This window comes from Acomys russatus, chromosome 7, assembly GCF_903995435.1.
Source record: "Acomys russatus chromosome 7, mAcoRus1.1, whole genome shotgun sequence".
NCBI lineage: Eukaryota > Metazoa > Chordata > Mammalia > Rodentia > Muridae > Acomys > Acomys russatus.
The window spans coordinates 19423819-19448215 of record NC_067143.1 but is presented as its reverse complement, the minus strand read 5'-3'; the positions used below and the strand labels follow the sequence as shown (position 1 = coordinate 19448215).

The window sequence follows — 24397 nt, the reverse complement described above, 5'->3', positions numbered from 1 at the left end:
TGTGTGTGTATCTGTGCATGTGTTTGTGTGTCTGTGTATGTTTTTGTGTGTCTGTATATGTCTGTGTGTTTGTGTGTGTTTTGTGTGTCTGTGTGTGCCTGTGCAATTGTTTGTCTGTGCATGTGTTTGTGTGTTTGCACATGTGTGTGTGTCTGTGTGTGTGTGTATAGGCTACAGGATAAACTCAGGTGTTATCCTCAAAAATACAACCCATCTCTTTTGAGACAGGGTCTGTCATTGGCCTAGAGTTCTGAGATGGATGGATGACTGAAGAGCCCCCAAAGAACCCAGTGCTGGGATTATGAGAACAGAGTGCTACATCTGACTTCAAAAATATTCTTTTAAAAGTTTCTTAATTTATTATTTGAGAACTTCATACATGTATGCATTTTGATCAAATCAACTGCTCTCTCTTCTCTCCAATTTCTCTCACACCCCTTCATCGCTTTTCCCTCCCAACCTCACGTAGTCTTTTAAAAACCCACTGAGTCTCAATTAGTGCAGCTGTCAACCCTCATGAGAGAAGCTGCTTTCTGCAGTAAATGACAAATAGTACATCTGACATTGTTATGTGGCTCCTGGTTTTATGTGACTCAGGTCCCCATGTCTGAGAAGCAGGCACTTTAGTGGGTGAGCTATTTCCTAGCCCTCCCTCCCCAGTTTTGTTTCCTGCAAGCAGTAGCCAGGCTTCAGGCTCATCCCCACCACAGCTGCAGAGCTGAGTAATGGTCATTTGCTCACACACAGTGAGTGTGGTGAAGTGGACAGAGGCCTCTGAATGGCCAAGTAGAAAAGGGAAGTGCTGAGTCACCCTGTTGTGGCACTTGCAGTGACTAAGGGCTGGCTGCTCTGTCATCTCCTGGGATAGGCTTGCATGGTTACGACAAAACCGCACTTTTGTGCACAAGATCTGCACACCGCCCACCTTTGACTGTGACAGGATCTAGCAATTGTGCTGTCTCCATCAAGAAGAGAAGGAGCGGAGGAGCTCATCCTGAAGGCAGGATGCCATTCAGGTGACTGCTTCAAAGTGCTGGCTGTTGACACCTGGTTCATCGCCCTTCCAGCAGGCTCTGAGGACAAGCACCTCAGAGAAGAGACACCTGTAGCAAGCTCGCTTCGCTTAGAGCATTGGACAGCTTGAGATTGCTGGAAAGCCTCAAGGCCCCGTTCTAAGTGCTCATCAAATTCATAGCTCTATAATGGCACCAAGTATGAAGGAACACTGTGAAGCCATTGCATGCACCTCACTAGCTGGACCATTGCCTATACCAAACACCTGTGTCCCACCAGCTGCACCCTGTGGTTTATAACAAACACTTGTATTCTGCTGTCTCACTGCCCCATACTTTCTCTACCAAAGAGCTGCACCCCACATCTGCGCCTCCTACTTACACCAACACCTCCACTCCACCATCTACACTCTACAGTCTACACCCAAGCATCTGATCCTACTATTTGTCTCTACTTCTCATACTCTGATGTCCATACTATGCTGCTCGATCAAGGCCGATGGCAGTGGGGACCAACCCTCAGAATTAGTGTGGGCTCCTAAAGAGCAGGACAGCCACCTCCACGGTTTTCAGTCTTTGATCTTCATGACTCCATCACAATATGCTGGGACCTCCTCTCCTCTATAAGAGTTGGGCCACCCATCTTGGCTTGCACATGATCTCCTGAAGGTCTTGTTAGCACCCCATTTCTTTCTTTCTTTCTTTCTTTTTTTTTTTAAGATTTATTTACTACGCATACAGTGTCCTGCCTGCATGTGTGCCTGCACACCAAAGAGGGCACCAGCCACTACATTGTTTCTGGGAATTGAACTCAGGACCTTTGGAAGAACAGACAGTGCTCTTAACCTCTGAGCTATTCCTCCAGCCCAGCACCCCATTTCTTATCAACACCCCAAGACCATGCTTTGCTTTTTTATTTGTTTTGTTTTTTAGCCAAGGTTTTTTTATGTAGCCATGGCTGGTTTGACACTCACTATGCAGGTTAGGTTGGCCTCAAACTCCTGGAGATCAGCTGCTTCTCCCTTCTGAGTACTGGGATTAAAGGTGTGCACCAACACGTTCAACCTGAACTGGAGACAGATGCAGGACTGTGCTCTGGGGCTACAGTCAAGGTCAGCTGCAGAAACTCTGCTGATAATACCCTGTTCTGTTCTGCCTGTCTCCTGCCTTCGCCCATGAAGCTCTCCTTCAAGGGAGCATTGCCCTTTGGCTATGTTTTGCATCCTGGGAGACTGTGCCCAAAGAGAAGTAAAACTTTGCCATGGGAACGTGTGGCCCCAAGGGTGTCACAGACCTCTGTTTCATCTGGAAACAGGAACCAGCCTTCTAGTTACGGAACTTGTGACTTTACTAATTTGCAGTTTTCTTCACACTCCATCAGAGGCGATTCTAACCAAGAATCCCCATTTGGGAGTTTCTTGGCCCATTAAAGGGAAAGTTCCCAGAAGAGGCCACTCTAATAGGATACAGTGTGCTAGCAGCATGCACCATTGACTGCCAATGAGCCTGAGCCTTCACACTCAGTGATGTTGATCCAGCTTCATTTGGGACTTAATGAAAATGGGGATTACTTGAGAGGAACAAAATGCACTCTGTAGATTCCCACGGAGAGACTTAAACAGCACATTGGAAAAAAAAAAAAAAAGAAGAAGAAGGAGGAGGAGGAGGAGGAGGACAAGCCACATCCCACTGAGTCTGGTGTCTCCCAAGTGGGACCAGGGAAGAACAAGTCACTGCAGAACAGGGAAGCCACAGATAGGGCCAACCCACCAGAAAAACAAGGGTGGGTCCTCTCAGGGCTCCTGGGTGCCCACACACTCCCACGTCTCTGGCAAGGACATCGGCGTAATGATGGAATTGTCTTGCTTTCTGTATTCATCAGAAAGAGTTGTTGGGGCCTGGAGAGGTGGCTCAGAGGCTAAGAGCACTGGTTGTTCTTCCAGGGGACTTGAGTTCAATTCCCAGCAACCATGTGGTGGATCACAACCATGTATTATGAGATCTGATGCCTTCTTCTGGCATACAGGCATGCATGTAGGCAGAGCACTGTATACATAATAAATAAATAAATCTTTGTTTAAAATTTAAAAGATAAAAAAATTTTAAAAGAAGCTGGGTATGGTGGCTCATGCCTTTAATCCCAGTACTCGGGAGGCAGAGGCAGATGGATCGTTGTGAGTTGGCCTGGTCTACAAAGTGAGTCGAGGACAGCCAAGGCTACACAGAGAAACCCTGTCTCAAAAAACCAAAAAAGAAAAAAGAAAGAAAGAGTTGTTCTACTGGCTCTTATTAATATAACTAGACCTGACTTCCTGTTTACATTAGATGTTTTTGGCTTGTCCTTTCCTGCTTCTCCTTAAGAAGTCCAATCAGACATTCTGGAAATAGCAAAAGAACCCAGAAGGGTATAAGGTGAAAGGAAACTGGTTACGGTCCTAGGCTGTGTGCTTTTTGAAATCAGTATAATGTAGGAGAGGCAGGCTCCTCCTCCCTCCAGCCGAACTCTGAGTTCTACCCCTGCCATGGTTGGAGTTCTAAATGTCCCCCCACAGAATCATAGTTTGAGCATCTGGTCCCAAACAGCTGGTGCCATTTTGGGAGTCTGTGGAAAAATCAAGAGGGACGACGCATCTGATGGAAGTAGACTCCTAAGGGTGGGCCTTTGAAGGTTGTATCAAGCCCTCCTGGGTCCTTCCTGGATGTCTGCATCTTAGTCTGTTGAGAAGGGAGCAGCCTCCACCACAGAGGCCAACCACCAGAAACTGAGCTACTCCATCACCGCTTCACGGACTGAAGTCCTCCGAACCCGCGGGCCAAAACAGACCTAGCCCCTTCACGTTTTCCTTCCCAGTATTGTCATAGCAACAGCTTCCATTTTTTAAATCTAAAATACCTCCCTCTGATCTCTGCCCCCCCCCCATAATGTGAATGCATATAGTCCCAAATGTGTGGCACCGTTATGAAGGCCGTGGGGCCTTTAGGAGGTGGGGGCCGACCTGGCAGACGTCACGCGCTAGGGTGAGTCTCTGAACTACTCCCCTTGCTGCCGTTTGCAGGTGAGCATTCCAGCCGCAGTGGGTGAGTTATCCTCCCAATCTTCCCCACTACGACAAACTGAAACACCTCTGAGACCACGCACCAAAATAAATGTTTCCTTCCTTAAGCTACTTCTATGAGCTATTTTGTAACAGTGATAAAGACAGCAATACTGAACACTGGTCCGCCGTGAAGTAGGGCCAGGGCTGTGATGAACTTGACCCTCAGATATAAGCTTTTAGAGCCAGTTTATGGAAGGAGTGTAAAGAGTTTGGAGATGTGAGCGAGCAGGCTCTGGAACAGTGGTTCTCAACCTGTGGGTCCCGACCCCTTTGAGGGTCCAACAATTCTTTTACAGGGATCCCCTAAGGACATCAGAAAACACAGGTATTTACAATTCATAACAGTAGCAAAATTACATTTATGAAGTAATAACGAAATAATTTTGGTGGGGGGTGGGCATCATGAGGAGCTGTATTAAAGGGTCACAGCCTAGGAAGGTTGAGAACTGGTCTGAAATGTTACAAACGGAGCTTAATGGGAAAATGCGGGTGGGATTAGGAAGACCAGAGCGCTGCTAGAAGTGCAGGCGATGAAGATTTCTCCTGGGGCTTTGAATGGAGCAAAAATTCTGTCACTGAATGGACAAGCCGCCGTTTGTGTTACATGCACACTTGTAGAAGAAAACTTCTGGCCGTTTGACCCCGAAAATCTGAGTGAAGCTGAGTTAAAAGCAATGGATTAGTTTATTTGGCATAAGAACTTCTAAGACATTGCATCAGGGCTGTGTTGCTGTTGTTTCTTATTGCTTTTAGTCAGATTTACCTTGAGAATCTGGCAGGGGTGGCTGGGGGGGTGGGCAGAACAGAAAGATACAGAGGGCACACATGGTATCGGAGAAAGGAGCAAAAATGCGTTTACAATTGGGGACACAGTAAGTATGGGCAAACCTTCTGCAGATTTTTTTTTTTTTTTTTTTTTTAGAAAAAGGGTTTTTCTGTGTAGCCCTGGATGTCCTGAAATTCAGAGATCTGTGTCCCTGCCTCCTGTGCTGTGATTAAACTGTTCACTATCATACCTGGCTTGACCATCTGTAATTGTTAAAGAGATTAATGCATTAAACAGAAGCCACATGCTTTGCATTGGGACACAAGAAAAGGTGTGTCAAGGCCACATGGTATGGAAATGTAAATTCATTTGAAAATATTTCAGTGGAAAAGACTGGGGCGGGGTGGGTGGTGAGTTGCGTGAATAGGAAGTGTCCAGGATGTCCTGCTGGAAAGGGGTCAAGCAAGGAAACATTTTTCTAGGCTCACCATGTAGTCACTTACAGACCAGTGCTACCGAGGTCAAAGGGGAGGTGGCTACTTCTGGAGCTAGCTGCAGAAACTGGGATCAGCCTTGTGGGATGCAAGAGCTACAGGTTCATGGGGGCTTGTACCAATATTCTAGAGGGAGGAGGCCTGTGAGGACAGGAGATACGTAGCATTGTCAGATCCCATCATTTACTCAACCCTTGAGTAGGTGGCAGGTAAAGCTGTGACAGTGAAACCTAAGTTTTGTTTAAGATTGCAGGATGCTGGCAAACTGGGGTGTCTCCTCAGGGATGGTGTGAGCACTGAGTGGAGCTGACTTGAGAGGCAATGTTCCACATTCAAATTATAACAAGGACTCGTACAGCAAGTCAAAGGAAACAAACACTAACGCCAGGCCAAGCGCATCAGAAATGTAGCAGTGCAGATCAGGGGCCCTGCTGGCCATCAGCACCCTGGGAAAGGGCTTTCCTTCCCCAGCAGGTCTGAGAAGACACACCCCCTTTCGTTTCATGGCACGGAAGACATCTTGAAGGGGCAGAGGTGGCCTGCACCAGCAAAGAGGATCCCATCATGTCAAGAGCTCATCTCAGGAAACTTCTTTGTCCCTCTGAGTCTGTGACACCAGAGAGTGGACAGCACAGTGAAGGAGGAGTGCACCCACGAAGCAAGTGTTCATTCCCTGCACAAGTTCGGAGCCCAGGAAGGGCTGGAGAGCTTCTCCCTTCTAGAAACAACAGCTGGGGGCTGAAGAAGTCCTTCTGTTTCCTCAAGTAGCACCCAAAGGGGCCCACTGCAGACTATGCCACATGAGAAAAACAAAAAACAGGCAAACTGAGACAGCACAACAAAGGATCTGAAAAATGTCACCAGCGACAGCCCACAAAGTAGGTCACACCTGCACTGATGAACCTACTAATAGAAAAAGGCTAGGAATGGCCTGGGCTCTCCTCACAGGAGAGTCAACATTCCATGATAGAAAAAAACATCTGTCATTTCAAGTACCTGGAAGGAGAGGGAGAGGGAGAGAGAACTTGACTCTAGCACTGAAAAGAATCAGATCTTGGTATTATTTAATAGAAATATTTTAAGCAACATGATCAAAAATGATTCAGTTATTAATTGCAAACTTCCTTGAAACAAATGAGAAAAAAAATTTTTAAACCCTTTACAAAGAAATAGAAGTTATAAAAGTAACCAAATGCTAATAATAAAACTGAAAAGCGACATCAAGAGGGACAAAAATTCACTCAATGAATCTAGCTGGTAAAATAAAGACGGCAAGTGGACTGATGAAACGTATTCAGTCTGAGCAACAAAGGAAATAAAAATAGCCTGGGAAGATAAAGAGAGTCTCCGAAACTTGTGGGAATAAAACAAAAGACCCAGCATGCTCTTGGGAAACAGCTCAGTCAGCATGGAGGCGGGAGTCCCATCTCCAGGACCCACATTTAAAGAGCCAGGAGTGGTAAATGGTGATTGCAAGCCCAGCTTCCCTGAGGCAGAGACAGGAGGATGCCTGGGGTCCACTAAGTAGCCACTCTAGCCTACTGACAAGCTCCAGGCCAGCAAGAGAAAACGAGGTATTTGGTGTCTGGGGAACGCCAAATGACGATGGAACAAATGGTAGGGGTAGAAGCTTCCCTAAATTTGTAGAGAGATATGGATTTGTAGATGCAAGAAATTCCCAAGTGCAAGACAGCCAGAGCTACCTAGAGAAACCCTGTTGCCAAAACAAAACAAAACAAAAACAAAAAAATGCTAAAAGGGACTATTTGTTGAAGCAAAAGGGTGCAGAGCAGTAACACAAAGTCATTGGAAAACAAAAGCTTTATTATAGGCTTGGAGAGATGGCTCAGAGGTTAAGAGCACTGTCTGTTCTTCCAAACGTCCTGAGTTCAATTCCCAGCAACAACATGGTGGCTCACAACCACTGATAATGAGATCTGATGCCCTCTTCTGGCATGCAGGCAGAATACTGTGTAAATAATAAATAAATAAACAAATATTTTAAAAGCTTTATTATAAAGGTAACATATAGACAAATAAAAAAAATCTGATCTGGTAGTACATAGCTATAATCCCAAAACTTGGGAAGCTGTGGAAAAGGATTGTGAATTTCAGGCCAGAATAGTAGTGTCACAGTGGAACATTGTGATGGGCCAAAGGAGCACTAGATGTCAAAATGCATCATTGTGGTGGCACAGTGAAGAATTATAATAACGCAGTGGAGCAAAGTGTCATCACAATTCGACATTATGATGTCGCTATGAACCACTGTGAGATCACAATTCACAATTGTGATGACACAATGAAGCACTGTGGTGGCACAGTGCAGTGTAGTGTTGGCACAGTGGAACACGCATATATAAAATGCAGCACTGTGAAGACAAAATGAGTCACTGTGATGGCATAGTATGCCATTATGAGGACAGATGAACATTGCAATGGCTGAGTGGAGTACTGTGATATTATAAATTAGCATATGATCACACCGTAGAAAATTGTGAGGACACAATGTCATTTGTAGTGTAAAATGGACCATCGTGGTGACACAATGAAATATCATTATGACACAATGAAGCGTTGTGTTGTCGCCATTCAGCTTTGTGATACCACAATATTGCATTGTGATGACACAGTGGAGCACTGTGTTGAAACAACGGAACACTGTGATGTCACAGTGTCCTACTGTGATAGCAAAATGGAGTGTTGTACAAAACCGTGATGGTGTAATGCAGCATTGTGATGACACGATACAACACTGAGATGTCACAATTCTCCCTATAATATCGTGATGTACTATTGTGATGACACAATGGAGCGTTGTTAGGGACAAAATTCAGGACTATGATATCATGTGTGGCATTATGATGCCACAATAGAGCACTGAGATGAAACCAGTGTCATGAAACTCAGCATTGTGATGTGACAGTTCAGCAGCTTATTGGCACAATGGTATATTTTTCTATCACAGTGTAGCATTATGTTGGCAAAATTGGACTACCTTGAAGAAACAATGGAATCTTTTGACGCGTGATTTAGCACTAGGATGGCACAATGTACCTACTGTGATAGCAAAGTGGAGGACTTTGATGGCAATGCAACACTATTATATTAGAGTAAAGCATTTCAATGTCACAGTATAACGTTGTGATGACACAATAGAAGTCACAATTCATCAGCAGGATATCACCATGCAGACTGTGATGGTATAAATTATATGGTGTTCACAATATTGATTTATAATGGCCCAATGGAGCACTATGAAGACAAAGCATACTACTGTGGTGGCACAACGAACATTGTGAGGACAAAGTTCATGACTGTGATATTATAATGTGGCACTAGGATGCCATAATAGAGCAGTGTAAGGAAACAAAGAAGCATTGTAATGCCACAAGGCACTATTATGATGGCAAAATGAAGCATTGTCTTTTTTTTGGTTTGGTTTGATTTATATTTTGGTTTTTCGAAACAGGGTTTCTCTGTGTAGCCTTGGCTGTCCTGCACTTGCTTTGTAGACCAGGCTGGCCTCGAACTCACAGAGATCCCCTTGCCTCTGCCTCCCATTGTTGTTTTACTGGACAGTATTTTGATGTCACAGTAGAACATTGTGATACCACAATGCAGCTTATGATGGTAAAATTGCAAATGGTGATAGCACAATGCAACATCATTATGACACAGAGAAGCATTCTGACGCAACAGTTCAACACTGTGATGACACAGATCATTATTACGATGGCACAATGGAGCACTGTGGTAGAACAACTGAGAATTGTTTTTGGGAAAATGTAACATTGTGATAGCACAAAGCAGCGTTGTGATGTCACAGTGGAACATGGTGAAGTCTGTGATAGCACAATGGAGAACTATGAAGTAACAATTCAGCATTGTGATGGAACAATGGAGCACTATGACGTCACAATATAGTATTGTGGTGGTTCAACAAAACATTGTGATAAAACAGTGCAGCACAGAGAGAACCTGTATCGAGACACCCCCCCCCCAAAAATGCATTGTGGTAGCCCAATACAGTTGTGATGTCATAGTAAAACATTACGTTGTCACAAAGTACTGTTACAGTGACACAATAAGGCATTGTGATAAAACAGTGCAGCATCGTGGTGGCAGAATTCTGTATTGTGAGAAAAATACAGCCTTGTGATAATACGATACATCACAGTGGCTAAATGGAAGAATACAACATTAAAGTTTAACACTGTAATGTCATAATTCATGGCAACATCCTCACAATTCACTACTGTGATACTACAATGCAGCATTGTGATGGTGCACTGGAGTATAGTGATGGCACAATAAAACGTTGTGATGCAACAATGCAGCATTGTGACGGCAGTTCGCAGCATTTTTGAATGCTGAGAAGCCGCAGTGAAGCCGTGTGATGGCAGAATGGTCCGTTGTGGTTTACAATATAGCATCACAATGACAGAGCACTGTGGCGGCTCACTGAAGTACCGTGCTGCCACAAAGCAGTATGATGGCAGCAGACTGACTTGAGGCATCATAAATCAGCTCTGTGGTGGCACAGTGGAGACATTTTTACAAAGAAGAATGGAGCCTCGCCCCTAGTCCTTCCTGTAGCAGACCGCTTGCAGGGGCCTGTGCTTCCTCTGTTTTCGTTCCCTGAGGACTCTGACAACCCACTCAGCAAACCCAGCTTTCTTACTCCCCATGGACCCTCTCAGCCTCCCCGCTTCTAGCCCACTCCCATTCCTTTGTGTCAACCTCCAATACTTAGAAACAGAATCTGCCTGAGACCCCCAATGGCCGTGCATGTCAGGAACTCAGACACACTCCCTAACAAGCATCCCACAGCCTCCGCACTTCCCTAAGATCCAGAGAAGGCATCACAAACCAACGAATGTAACACCCACTGAACAAAGGCAAGATCAGATAGCTACACCTAGAATCACAATTATCCCAAGCACAGATGTCTAAACACCAGTGCAAAACACAGTCATTAACACCCAAGACAATATGTCCCCACACCGGAAACCCGCGACATCAGACTCGCAGGAAATGCAGTATAGCTGAAGCACAAGACAAGGACTTCAAAACAGCTGCAATGAAGATGCTCAAGGACCTGGAAGAGGCTATGAATAAATCCTTAAAGGAAGTCTGTGGAAATACAAACAGTGAAAGGAAGCGACGAAAACATTCCAAGACATGAAAGTAGAAATTGGTAAAATTGGAAATAAAAAAATTTATTAAGTCAAACAAAACCCTCAGTGTCAATCTCACCAAATTTCAAGAGATGGAAAAGAGACTCTCAGGTGTTGAGGACAAAAAAAAAAAAAAAAAAAAAAAAAAAGAAAAGGAAAACCAGGCATAAAACATGCAGGAAAATCTGGAACACTGTGAAAAGACAAAATCTATGAATAATAGGAATATAGAAAGAAGAAACACAGATCAAGGGCATAGAAAATATTTTCTTTCTTTTTTAATGTGTGTGGGGTTTTTTTCCAAGATAGGGTTTCTCTGTAGCCTTGTCTGTCCTAGACTCAATTTGTAGACTAAGCTAGGTCAAACTCACAAAGATCTGCCTGCCTGTGCCTCCCAGAGTCCTGGGATTACAGGTGTGCACCACTGCGCCCCCCCTTTTTAGATTTATCTATATGTATATATGTGTTCTATCTTCATGTATACCTGCATGCCAGAAGAGGACACCAGGTCCTTGTATAGATGGTTATGAGCCACCATGTGGTTGCTGGGAATTGAACTCAGGACCTTTGGAAGACCAACCAGTGCTCTCTTAACCTCTGAGCTATTTCTCCAGCCCCAGAAAATATTTTCAACAAAATAATAGAAGAAAAAGTTTCTAACCTAAAGAAGGAGGTGCTTGTCAAGGTATAAGAAGCATACAGGAAAGATGGCGGACATTCAGATGGAGCGTGCTTACCAAAAGCAACCTACAATCTTTCAAAACAAGAAGCGCGTTTTGCTGGGAGAAGCCAGCAAGGAAAAACTCCCTCGGTACTACAAAAACATCGGTCTAGGCTTCAAGATGCCCAAGGAGGCCATCGAGGGCACCTAATATAGACAAAAAATGCCCCTTCACGGTAACATCTCCATCAAAGGTCGGATCCTGTCTGGTGTCATGACAAAGATGAAGATGCAGAGGACCATTGTCATCCGCTGGGACTACCTCCATTACATTCGGAAGTACAATCGCTTTGAGAAACACCACAAGAACATGTCTGTGCACCTGTCGCCCTGTTTCAGGGATGTGCAGATCGGGGACATCGTCACCGTGGGAGAGTGCAGGCCCCTGAGCAAGACCGTTCGGTTCAATGTGGTCAAGGTCACCAAGGCTGCTGGCACCAAGAAGCAGTTTCAGAAGTTCTGAGGGGGTGCTGGCCTGCTCCTCAGAGCAAATAAAGTTATTTTCCAACTTAAAAAAAAAAAAGAAGCATACAGAACACCAAATAGACTGGAAAAAAATCTCCTCAGCACATAGTAATAAAATAGTAAGCATACTAAACAAAGAAAAAAGTATTTAAAAACTGCTAGGAAAAAGACCACATAACATATAAAGGAAGATTGATTATAGTAACAGCTGACTTTCCAATGGAGACTCTAAAATCCAAAAGGGCTTAGACAGATGTGTTGCATGCAAACTCTAAGAGACCATAGATACCAGCCAGACTACTATACCCAACAAAACTTTCAATCATCATAGATGTAGAAAACAAGATATTCCATGATAAAGTCAAATTTAAATAATAGCTATCTACAAACCCAGCTCTACAGAAGGCACTAGAAAGAAAACTTCAATCTTAAGAAGCTACCAGACACAAGGAATAAGTCATCTCAGACAAGCAAATCAAAAGAAGAGAGGGAAACCCATACATAACAAATAAAATAACAGAATCAATAAACACTGCTCATTGAGAATTCTCAATTCCACAATAGAAAGACACAGATAAACAGATTTGATTGAAAAACAAGATCTAAGCCAGGCGGTGGTGATGCACACCTTTAATCCCAGCACTTGGGAGGCAGAGGTAGATGGATCTTTGTGAGCTCGAAGCCAGCCTGGACTACAGAGCAAGTTCCAGCACAGCCACGGCTGTTATACAGAGAAACCCTGTCTTTAAAAACAAACAAACAGAAGTTGGGCGTGGTGGCGCACGCCTTTAATCCCAGCACTCGGGAGGCAGAGGCAGGCGGATCGCTGTGAGCTCGAGGCCAGCCTGGTCTACAAAGTGAGTCCAGGATGGCCAAGGCTACACAGAGAAACCCTGTCTCAAAAAACCAAAACAAAACAAACAAACAAAAAATCCATCTTTCTGCTACATCCAAGAAACACACCTTAATGTCAAAGATAGAAATCACTTCAGGGTTTAAAAAAAAAAAAAAAAAAAGGGAAAACATAAGATATTCCAAGCAAACGGACTCAAGAAGAAAGTATATGCAGCCATTTTAACATCTGACAAAACAGACTGCAAACCAAAACTAACCAGAAGAGACAGGGAAGGATACTACACACACATCAAAAGGAAAAAAATTCACCAAGAGAATATTGCAATTCTCAACATCTATGCAGTAAACACAATGGCAACCAACGTCATAAAAAGAAACATTACTACAGCTAAAGTCACACATTGACCCTCACACAGTCATAGTGGGAGACTTCAATACCCAACACTCACCAACAGACACAGCATCCAGATATTGTGTGAAGGTGTGTCTCTATATTCAATTGATTACTAACCTGGCAGAGAGCTAGGTACTAACAGGATCTTGGTTTTGTTATTTCTATGGTCCATCGCTGCTCTTATAGTTTGTAAATACTCCTCGCTTGCCCATTGGTTGAAATAAAAAGCTGCCCACCAAGAGCTGAGCAAGAAGTAGAAGGAGGAACTTTCGGGAGAGAGAGGGACTCTGGGAGAAGAAAGCAAAGGCAGGATATTCGCCGGTGAGACAAGGAGGTAAATGGATATTAACAGGAGCAGAGAGGCTAGGTACACGGTGGGACATAGTGGCAGGATTAGTCATGTTTAGCTAGATAGGCAGCTGGGAATCTGCTCAGATCAAAGCCCTAAGCTTTAAAATGTTAAAAAGCCTCTGTGTCATTGTTTATACAGCTGGTATGTCTGAAAGTCCTGCTATAAAAAACTAAACAGAAAAATGCTATAGATAACTGAAGTTATAAACCAAATGGACCTAACATATTTATAGACCATTTTGACCAAACGCAAAAGAATAAATCTTCTTAGCATCTCTGGGAACTTTCTCCAAAACTGACCACATACTTGAACTCAAAGAAAATCTCACCAAATACAAAAACACCCTATATTCTACCTGACTACCGTAGATTAAAGCTGTATACTAACAACAGAAACAACAGAAAGCTTTCAAACTCATGGAAACTGAGCAACTCTACTGAATGAAAAATGGGTTAAGACAGAAATTAAAATTTTTTCAGAGTTGGATGAAAAAAACACAACATAATCAAAATTATGAGACACAATGAAGGCAGTTCTAAGGCAAATTTATAACACTAAATGCCTACATTTTAAAAAGTGAAATCTCATATTACCAACTTAACAGCACACAAAAACTCCAGAAAAAATAAAAGAAAGTATACTCCCAAAGAGTAGACATCAAGAAATAGTCAAACTTAGTGCTGAACTAATTAAAGCTAACAAACAAACACAATACATTGACTCCAATAAAATGAAGTTGATTCTTTGAGAAAATCAATAAGATTGATAAACCCTTACCCACATTAACTAAAAGACAAAAAGAGAAGATGAAAATTGATAAACTTGGAGATGAAAAGGGGACATGACAACAGACGTTGAGGAAATCCTGAGAATCATAAGGACATACTTTTTTAAAAACTTGTACACCACCAAATTGGAAAACCTAGAAGAAATGGGCAAATTTCTTGATATATACCACCTACCAAAGTTAAATTAAAATCAGATAAACGTTAATAGGCCCATAACCCCTATCGAAACAAAATCAGCATTTAAAAGTTTCCCAAGGGAAACTTTTCAGTGCATATTTTTTTAAAGCCAGACATATTCAGTGCAGATTTTTTTAAAGGATTTATTGACTTATTACTTATACAGTATTCTGCCTGCATGTAGGCCAGAAGAGGGCACCAGATCTCATAGAGATGGTTATGAGCCACCATGCAGTTGCTGGGAATTGAACTCAGGAACTTTGGAAGAACAGCCAGTGCTCTCAACATTCTGAGCCATCTCTCCAGTCCCTTCAGTGCAGAATTCTACCAGACATTCATTTACACCAACACTCCTTAAATTAGTAGTAGGAAGGTTGCTTAATAATTTTTTATTCAGGTGCATAACTCTATCTCAGTAATTTGTTAAAGGTGCTGTTCATTCACTGAATTTTTAATTTTTTGTTTTCTGCCATGTAGTTGAGACTGTGCTGAATGCTGGGAATATAGCAATAAGCTTCTGTATCGGTGACTGTTTAGGCTATTCCTGGTTTGTGTGTTTTATGAGCAGCATTTATTGAGTATCAATGTGTATCTGCAGCATACATCTGTGTGTTTTTACTTTCTTTGTAGAGCTAGTACTTAAAGCCAGGCATGGTGGTGCATGCCCGTAATCCTAGCACTCTGGGAGGCAGAGGTAAACAGATCTCTGTGAGTTTGAGGCTAGTCTGGTCTACAGAGTGAGTCCAGGACAGCCAAGGCTACACAGAGCAACCCTGTCTCGGACCCACCTACTACTCTCCCGCCCCCAAAAAAAACCCTAGTTCTTAGAATTGGCTGGTCAGTGAGTCTTTTTCTGTTGGATCCATATTTATTACCTAATAACCCTAGTAAAGGTATAAAATAGTAAAGAAAAAAGAAAACAGTGGGGCATCATGATGTCACAATGGAGTATTGTGGTGGGACAATTCTGCAATGTGATATCAAAATTGAGCATTGTGTTGTCATAAATCTACATTATGATGGCACAGTGATACATTCTGATGAAACAGGAGACCTTTGGGAAGGTACAGTGCAGCAGTATGATGTCATAATGTAGCATTTGGTAACACAATAGACTTTTGTAATGGCATAACATACTATTGTGATGGCACACTGGAGCACAGTAATGACAAAGTGGGTCAATGTGATGATACAGTGCAGAACAGTAATCAAATAGTGATGTACTGTGGTGAAACTATGGAGCATTGTGATTTGGCAATTCAGCAAAGTGGTGGCACAGTGGAGTGTTATGTTATTACAATTACATTTGTGAGGACACAATGGAGCATGGTGATGACACAGCAAAAGATTGTGATGTTACAGTGTAGCTTGTGATGTTGAAAGGAACTGTTTTGATGGCACAATGCAACACTGTGATCAAACAGTGAAACATTAGGATGTCATAGTTCATTATGTCAAAACGCTGCATTCTAATAGCATAATGGAGCACTCTGATGAAACAGTAACCACTGGGATGAAACACAATGGACCGTTATGATGTTGCAATGTGCTACTGTGGTTCCAGTAGCATTGTGATGGCACACTGCAGCATGTGCTAATATTTTGGAGAACTATGATGGCACAATGGAGCATTAGCAAGTCATAATTCAACACGTGCCATTGTGATGATACAATGTAGCATTGTGAGGACAAAATTAAGTTTGTGATGTTACAATTAAGCAATTTGATGGCATTTGATGGCAATTTGATGGCTTCTGTGGTAGCACAATAGAGAATTGTAACGGCAATATTCAAGACTGTGATGTCGCAGTGTAGCATTGTGATGGTGATACTCATCAGTGTTATGGCACAAGAGGATTGTGATGGCACAACGTAGCTTTGTTGTGATACAAAAGTGCTGTGATGCCACAATGTCATGATTCTACATTATGGTGATACAATGTACTACTATGGTTAAAAAAAAATATGGAGCATGTGATGAAAAAAATATGGAGAATGTGATGTCATACTTCAACTTGTAATAACACTGCAAAATTGTTATGATACAAAAAGTGCTGTGATGTCACAATTCAGCATAGTAATGTCATGATGATACACTGTGATGACACAATGTACTACAGTGGTGGAAAATATGAATAATTGTGACATCATGGTTTAATACTGTGATGGCACAATATAGTATTGTCATGATAGAATGGGACACTGTAATATCACAAGGAAGCATGGTGCTGTCATAATCCACCATTGTGTTGGCACAATCAGCACCATAGTGAAACAATACAGCATCGTATGGCACAATATAAAGTTGTGATGTCACAGTATAGCTTGTGATATTGAAATAGAGAATTGTGACATCATAGTCATTTATGACATCATATCATTTATGACATGATAAAGCATTGCACTATCACAGTTCAGTATTGCAATATCACAATACAGCATTGTGATGACACAGTAGACCAATGTGATGTCACAGCATAGCCTGCTCTCATGAAATAGAGCATTCTGATGGCACAATGCAATGTTGTGATATAATGAAGCATGGTGCTGTCATAGTTGAGCATTGTGATGGCACAATGATGCACTGTGATGACAAATGACACTACCGTGCTAGCATAATAGAGGACTGTGGTATCATAGTGTACTATTGTGATATGAAAAGGATGGCAAAAATGGAGGATTATAAAGACACGTTACTGTGGTAGCTCAATGGAAAATTGTGATGAAACAATGTATGTCACAGTGTAGATTGTGATGGTAAAATGGAGCCTTGTGATGGTACAATGCAACATTGTGATCAAACAGAGCAACACTGTGACATCACAGTTTAGCATCATGATGACATGATGGAGAACTGTGATGGCACGTGGTAGCATTGTGACATTAAAATGTTGCTTATTGATCTATCTGAGGCTTGAAGTGCTTCCTGGCCAGAGAAATGGAGCCAGAACAGAGAGAGGGGGAGCCATGGAAGCCATGGGCTTTGAAGAGTTCTCAGCACCACCAGGCTCAGAGCTGGCTTTGCAACCTTGTTTTGTGGTCACAACCTGAAAAGTGAGCTAGAGACAGAAGTGGAGTTAGTGTCCAGTGGTCTGGGTGGTTCAGGACCCTGAGAGGAGGATGAAGAGGAGAGGCAGCCTGGGGTCTCAGATGTTGCCATGAGGAAGTAAATCAATCGAATAGGAACTAAAGTATCAAGCTCTAGGTCAGCACTGCTGGGAGATGGAGCAGGTAGACGAGCAAGTCTTGAACAGGCTCTATCAGTATAGAGCCTCCAGCAGGAGCACAGGTTACTCACGAGGGTGCTGGACTCCTATGGGGAGAGACTACCAGGGTATCCAGTTCACCACGTGTTGGAGAATGACGGCAGCCAAAGCACAGAGGTCACCAGCACCGGGCAATGCTGAGAATGAGCCTCCAGAGAAAGAGGGATTTTCCCCACCCAAAAAGACACCTGCAACCCTGACCCCAGAAGCCTGGCCCCTGGCAAGGGTCTCAGTGAACAAAAGAGGCAGCTGGCACCACTGCTGAGGGCTTTGTTGCCCCTAGAACTGGCCCTAATGCAAGTGGGAACCAAAGGCTGGGGCCAAGACGTAATCAAGGATGTGAAAGACTTCAGCTTTGAAGTAGACGAGGCTTTGGATTCAAGTTGAGTTTCTTGAGGGCCAGACAAACTGCTACCGTATCCTATTCTAACTGGCCCACCCTTTTACTAACCCTCTCTCCCCAATAAGCACACTCCCCACATTTGAAAAAATGTGCTTTGTTATGGTACAATAGATCATTGTGATAACACAGTGCAACATTATTTTGGCACAATGAAACACTGTGATGTCATAGTTCAGCATTTGGGACACAATCGAGTGCTGTGATGACACTGTACATTATTAGGATACGATACAGTATTGCGCTGATACAAGATCACTGTGAGGAAACAATGGAGCATCATGATGCCACAGAGTACTAATGTGATGTCAAAATGGATCACTGTTATAACACAACACAGCATCGTGATGTCACAATTCAGCATTGTGGTGCAACAATATATCCTGTGGTGGTAAAAATAATGCATTGTGATATTACAATGAGCAGTTATTGTTACATAATGAAACATTCTGATATCATAGTTCAACACCGTAATGACATAATGTACTATTGTAATGAAATGATACTCACTGTAATGAAACAATTGAGCACTGTGAGCCAACATTCATGATTGTGATGTCACAATGAGCCATTATGAGGAAATAATTATATGATGGTACAATGGAGTACTATGTTGACACAATATAGCATTGTGATGGCATTGTAGGTTGTGATGCTAAAATGGAGTATTTGGTGGCACAATGGAGCACTGTGGTGTCAAATTTAGCATTTTATGACACAATAAAGTACTATAATGTCCAATGTATCATCATCGTCATCACGGTGGCATGCTGTAGCACTGTGCTGACAATAAAGCATTTGATGGCACAATGAAGCATTCTGATCACACAGTGGAGTATTGTGATGGCACGCAGTAGCCTTCTAAGGACACAATTTAACATTATGATGTCACAATTCAGCATTGTGGCAACATAATGAAATATGATGATGTCATGTTCAACATTACAGTGAATGGAGTAATGCAGTGCCGTAATGAAACACTGTAATGACACAAAGGGCCCATGTGAGGTCACTGTGATGTCACAGTCATCTGTGTGCTTGTTGGATACAATCTTTATTGTGTTGAGGTATGTTCCCTTTAGCCCTAATTTCTTCAGGATATTTATCATAAAGCTATGTTAAATATACAAGATTTATGCAATCTCAAACCAGACAGAAGTCCAAGCATAAAGGTGAAAAAAAATCCCACCATTGACTGAGAAGCTATTGGCATTTGGTAGCTGTTGAGAGAGGGAAAGTCTATTAATGTGAACCCTGGTAGATGGACCACACACCAGAGCAGGTTCCACTCTCAAACTGGACATTGGGAAGGGAAAAAAAGAAGATAAGTCACTGGGTGGTGGTGGCACACACCTTTAATCCCAGTACTTGGGAGACAGAGGCAGGAGGATCGCTGTGAGTTCGAGGCCAGCCTGGTCTACAAAGTGAGTCCAGGACAGTCAAGGCTACACAGAGAAACCCTGTCTCAAAAAACCAAAGAAGAAGAAAAGGAAGAGGAGGAAGAGGAGGAGGAGAAGAAGAAGAAGAAGAAGAAGAAGAAGAAGAAGAAGAAGAAGAAGAAGAAGAAGAAGAAGAAGAAAAGTCCATGTAGTGGTGGCACCCACCTTTAATCTCAGCACTCAGGAGGCAGAGGCAGGCAGATCTCTGAGTTCAAGGCTAGCCTGGACTACAGAGCAAGTTCCAGGACAGTGAGGGCTACATAGAGAAACCTTGTCTCAAAAAAGAAAAAGAAAAAAATAGAGGGAGGAGGAGGAAATGATAGGTGGAGTGGGAGGATGGAGAGAGTGGACATTAGAGGAGTTGGGGAGGAGGGTGAATATGATCAAAGTGTATCATGTATAAAAACTATTTTTAAGATATGTTAACTTCATCAAATGCCCTCCTTTTCATCTGATCATGTGATTTCTATCTGCAAGTCTATTAATATGGTACATTACACTTATTAATTTGCATTTTTCAACTAACCTTACATCCATGGTAGGAAGTCAGTTTGGTGATAGTATACCGTCTTCTTAATATGGCCTTAACTTTGAAAGTATTTTGTTGAGAATTTCTGCATCTACGCTCATCAGGAAGAGTGGCCTACAGTTTTCTTTTTATGGCTGTGTCTTTATCCAGTCATGCTGTCAGATTACACGGGTACAACAAACTGGCCAGTGTTCCTTCCCTTTACATCTTGTGGAAGTTTAAAAAGTGTTGGTATTAGATCTTCTTTCAAAGTTTAACAGCATTCAGGAGTAAATGGCCCAGGACATTATTTTGTGGGTAGACTTCTTCAGTCTCATTACTGTTATTGGTCCATTTAAGGTGTTTCTATCCTTTGATGTTAACTTCATTAGGTGACATGCCCTTAGAAAGTTATTTATTCTATATTTTCCTGTTTGTTGTAATGTAATATTCATAGCATTCCCTGCTCTTCTGGATTTCATTGTCATCTATTGTAACAACTCCTTTTTCATCTCATGTTTTATTATTCATCAACCTATCAGTTAATCTGGTTTGGTTTGGCCAATCTTGACAATCCTTTCAAATGACCAGCTTTTGGTTTATTTTTTTATTTATTTTTATTTTTTTATTTTTTTGTCATTCTTAGTCTCTGTTTCAACAATTTCTGCTCCAGTCACTGTTATCTCTGGCCATCTGATGCACTTGGCTTGGTCTTTACTTGTTCTTCTAGCCCTTTGAGGCACATCACTGAGGTATTGGAGATCTCCAACTTTTTTTAATATGAGTATTTATATTTCTGTTAAGTCTACCTTGGCTGTATCTCAGAGGTTCTGGAAGGTTTTGGTCTCATTATTCTTTGACTTCTAGGGGGTCTTTAAATTTTCCTACCTGACTTCTGCACCAACCCACTTTTTAACTCAGCAGCATGTTGTTCAGTCCAAAGTATCTGTGTGTTTTCTGAGGTGAGCTGTCAGCAGGTAGTTTTATCCCACTGGGGGCTAATGGGCAGGGAGTAATTTTTCTTTTTGGATTTCTTAAGTCTTGCCTTGTGGTCTGTAATGCAGTCCGTTATAGAAAAGGTTCCATGCAGTTCTGAGAATAGACACATTTTTTTAAACTTTAGACTATCTTATGTAATCACCATAGTAACAGTAAATTAAAAAGTCTATAGGATATATGCAACTAAAAATGAGAAATTAATAAAAGTATAGCACCATTAATATCAGTTAAACACAAAGGAAAACAATCATGAGGACCCAAGACCAAAAAAAAAAAAAAAAAGGTTTTATATTCATAAATTAATTTTTTAAACATAATGGAACAACCTTCTTTTCCAGAAAGAAATTTAGACATACATGGATTAAACGCCACAACTAAAAGTCATCAATTGGCAGAATGTATTTTTATTTATTTTATTTATTTGTTTGTTTATTATTTATAGCTTTTCGAGACATGGTCTCTCTGTGATGCCCTGGCTGTTCTGTACTCACTTTGTAGACCAAGCTGGCTTCGAACTCACAACAATCCACCTTCCTCTGCCTCGAGTGCTGGGATTATAGGTGTACGCCACCATGCCCAACTCAGCAGAATGTTTTTGGCTTTTGGTTTTTGGTTTTTGGTTTTTCGGCACAGGGTTTCTCTGTGTAGCCTTGGCTGTACTGGACTCGCTTTGTAGACCAGGTTGGCCTCGAACTCACAGCGATCCGCCTGCCTCTGCCTCCCAAGTGCTGGGATTAAAGGCATGTGCCACCACCGCCTGGCTACACTGATTTTTTTTTTTTTTTTTAAGAGAAAGATCAAAGACTAGTCAAATAGCTCAGTCGGTCTTCTATTCAAGCATGAGAGCCTGAATTTGGTTTAAAGAAATGTGGTGGTGCATGTCTGTAAGGGGCTATGGTGTCAGGAAGACAAGTGGCCAGTCAGCCTGCCAAACTGGTGGCTTCAGTTTTTAGAGAGAGACCCTATCTCAAAAATAAAAGTGAAGAGCCACTGAGGAAAGACACTTGGCATCTGCATCAACATCAGACCTACACACACACATGCACTCTTGTGTATCAATAGAAATTTAAGGTTGTTTTGTTTAACTGTTTATTGATAGAAATTTAAGGTTGTTGTTGGGTGTGGCGACACGCCTTTAATCCTAGCACGTGAGAGGCAGAGGCAGACAGATCACTGTGATTCCCAGGTTAGCCTAGTCTACAAAGCAAGTTCAGGACAGCTAAGTCTCCACAGAAAAACCCTGTCTCAAAAAAGAAAAAAAGAAAAAGAAAAGAAAGAAAGAAAGAAAGAAATTTAAGGCTGTTTCGTTTGACTATTGTTTGATATGCTGTACATAATCAGCTCACTTAAAATGTGATGTAAAGTTCTAGTTTTATGGTTCTCAATTATTTCTACCATGTGCAGATTGTTAGAGAAGAGAGTATATATTTTTTAAAGCAGAAAGGGAGATATGAAGTAGACGTTTCTGGTTTCTTTGAGTACTCAGTTGTGTCATGCGAATGTATTTTTTATTTTGGTCCTGAGTGTGGGATCTAGGAGTGTTTTCTGCCACTGAAGACAGCCTCATGACCTCTGTTAGTGGAAAACAGACCGATGAAAGGGCACGTCATGTTTTGCTGGAACTTGTCTCACGTGATGGGGCATGGTTTTTGCCAGCTGCAAGTGTGGACTCTGTTTTTTGTTTTCTTTGGTTTGGGTTGGTTAAGGTTTTTTTTTTTTTTTTTTTTTTTTTTTTTTTTTTTTTGGTTTTGGCTTTGGTTTTTCTCTATGTAGCCTTGGCTGTCTCAGACTCACTTTGTAGACCAGGCTGGCCTGGAACTCACAGGGATCTGCCTGCCTCTGCCACCCAAGTGCTGAGATTAAAGGTGTGCGCCACCATGCCCAGCTTTTGTATGAGCTCTGGGAGGAGATATTAGACAGTGCAAAAATGCTTTTTTGCCTTGTTATGCTTTGCAACAGTTCACATTGCTTCATTGGTCTTTGACATGCCGATTCCATGGAGTTTTGCTGTTTCTGTGTGCTGCTGATGCTGATTCATGTTGCTGTTTGGTGTTTGCTACTTGACTGGACTGCTGGTATCCTAACAACACAGAGTGGAATCGCCCTAAGAAACTATGTCTTAAAAGGCCCACATCCTCCACCCCTATTAACCTTCGTTCTCCCCTACATCAGGTCAGAGGGTTGGAAGGGAGGTAGACGCATTTAAAAACCTTATATAAAAATCTATATATAGGCTTGAAAAATCTAAGCCTACAATACACAGCTGCAGTCACACCTGCATGTACATGTTCACACCATGATGGAAGCAGAAAAGGGAGATTCAGTGGGTTAGGAAGACAAATAAGAGGTCTAGGAATCCCAGGTTTGTACCAAGGAGAGTTTCAGGGTTTTTTTTTTTTAATTTATTAATTTATTCATATTACATCTCAATTGTTAGGCCATCCCTTGTATCCTCCCATTCCTCCCTCCCATTTTCCCCTTATTACCCTCCCCTATGACTGTGACTGAGGGGGACCTCCTCCCCCTGTATATGCTCATAGGGTATCGAGTCTCTTCTTGGTGACCTGTTATCCTTCCTCTGAGTGCCACCAGGCCTCCCCATCCAGGGGACATGGTCAAAAATGGGGCACCAGAGTTTGTATGAAAGTCAGATCTCACTCTCCACTCAACAGTGGAGAATGTCCTGTCCATCGGCTAGGTCTGGGTAGGGGTTCGAAGTTTACTGCCTATATTTTCCTTGGCTGGGGCCATAGTTTGAGCAGGACCCCAGAACCCAGATCTGCCTGTCATAATGTTCTTCTTGTAGGTTTCCAGGACCCTATGGATCCTTCTATTTCCTCATTCTTCCATGCTTCTCTCACCTTAAGTCCCAATAGGATGTGCTCCCCTCTGACCCACTTTCCTGGTAAGTAAAGTCTTTCATGGGACATGCCCCTTGGGCTAGTATCTCAATATAAGTGAGTATATACCATTTGTCTCTTTCTGCTTCTGGGTGAATTCACTCATTATGATCATTTCTAGTTCAATCCATTTGTCCACAAATTTCAGGAATTTTTTGTTTTTCATAGCTGGATAGTATTCCATAGTGTAAATGTACCACAGTTTTTTTATCCATTCTTCTACTGAGGGACACTTAGGCTGAGAGTTTCAGTTTTAAACAGCAGCAAGGGGATTGCACAGGTGAGTAGGCTTGCTCAAGGTGTGGCCATGTTGATTGTCATCTCAGCTCCTGTCCTACAAAACGGTCTGACACACTGCTAATCTGTCAATCACAGGAACCACCTGAGGGGACCAGAGATGATCCAGGGGCTTGCCTCCTTATCAGAGAGGACAACTGTTTCCACCTGGAGGGCCACTCCGTCCTGCCTTTGAGGCCTTGCTGGTCCAGGAACTCTGGGAACCTACAGAGTTAGACAATGACTCTTTGAGCCTTCAGCCTTAAAGGGGGAAGAAAAAGTAGTTGACATGCTTGATGCAGGAGT

General features: G+C 42.4%; 1 protein-coding gene and 2 pseudogenes across 1 annotated transcript in view; 2 read left to right on the top strand and 1 right to left on the bottom strand.

Annotated features, from left to right (window-relative positions):
- Positions 1-24397, bottom strand: part of Apba2 (amyloid beta precursor protein binding family A member 2) — an 881206-nt gene that overhangs the window by 556647 nt on the left and 300162 nt on the right. The gene's annotated exons all lie outside the window — the stretch shown is intronic.
- LOC127191545 (40S ribosomal protein S11-like) lies at positions 11259-11798 on the top strand (annotated as a pseudogene).
- Positions 17265-18019, top strand: LOC127192449 (TCF3 fusion partner homolog; annotated as a pseudogene).